General features: G+C 61.3%; 1 protein-coding gene across 5 annotated transcripts in view; it reads right to left on the bottom strand.

Moving 5' to 3' along the window:
- Nucleotides 1-871, bottom strand: part of Znf536 (zinc finger protein 536) — a 433,293-nt gene that overhangs the window by 428,602 nt on the left and 3,820 nt on the right. The gene's annotated exons all lie outside the window — the stretch shown is intronic.

Genomic DNA, 871 nt, shown 5'->3' with positions numbered 1-871 from the left:
AAAAAAAAAAAAAATCCAATTATGCAAATGGACTCCGGACTGGGAGGCGCGCGTTGGATCTGACGCCGCTACTGTACGAGTTCTCGGAGCAGCCCCGGGCCGGGCAGATTTATGGGGGCGCGTCACGGCTACGCCAGGTCCCGCCGCCGGAGCATCTCGAAGTTAATTAAAGCGGTAATGTCCACTTTCCTGGCGACCCTCCGTGTGTGGGTTTACTATTTCGACGTCAAACCCGAGCCGGTCGGGGGCGGGGGCCTCCCCTACTCCTCGCCTCCTTCCCTCTTCTTGCCCCCCCTTCCTCTCTCTTGCTCTCCCTCCTTTTTCCTCTCTTTCGTCTCTTTAAGTCGCCTGCCTTCCACTCAGTGAACAATGAACAAAGATGTGAGTGATGGGAAAAGATCGCCCCCTCCCAACCCCAGCAGTGAGCAAAGCCGGTCTTAAAGTAAAAATCCAGTTGCTAATAACAAACTGGGAAAGAAAACAGTGCGTTCCCAGTCTAACCTCCCCCTCCACATACAGACACAGGCGCACACACAAACGCGCGCGCGCACCCCACCCCAAGTTCACCTAAGCCCTAGCTGGGGACGGGGCGCCAAGGCCCGGGCGCGCGGAGCTGCCCAACTCGCGGGGAACACGGGGGACACTAGAAACGGGGGGGCAGACTCACTCGGGCCAAGATCGCTTCCCGCGCCCCTCCCCGTCTGCTCTCCCCTTCAGCCCCCTCCCTAGCGTCTGCAAACGACCAGCCCGGCCCGGCGGCCAGCTCGGGCTACCCGGCGGCCGGATGCGCTCAGCAAACGCGGCCCCTGTCGGATCTCTGCTAAACTGCACAGCCGCGAAAGCGGCCGCGGCTGCCGGGAGAAGGCGCAGG

The sequence above is a fragment of the Fukomys damarensis genome, unplaced genomic scaffold (genome assembly GCF_012274545.1).
Source record: "Fukomys damarensis isolate Sample0158 unplaced genomic scaffold, DMR_v1.0_HiC HiC_scaffold_19, whole genome shotgun sequence".
Taxonomy (NCBI): Eukaryota; Metazoa; Chordata; class Mammalia; order Rodentia; family Bathyergidae; genus Fukomys; species Fukomys damarensis.
Note: the sequence above shows the minus strand (reverse complement) of the source record. Positions and strands in the feature narration are given on the sequence as shown.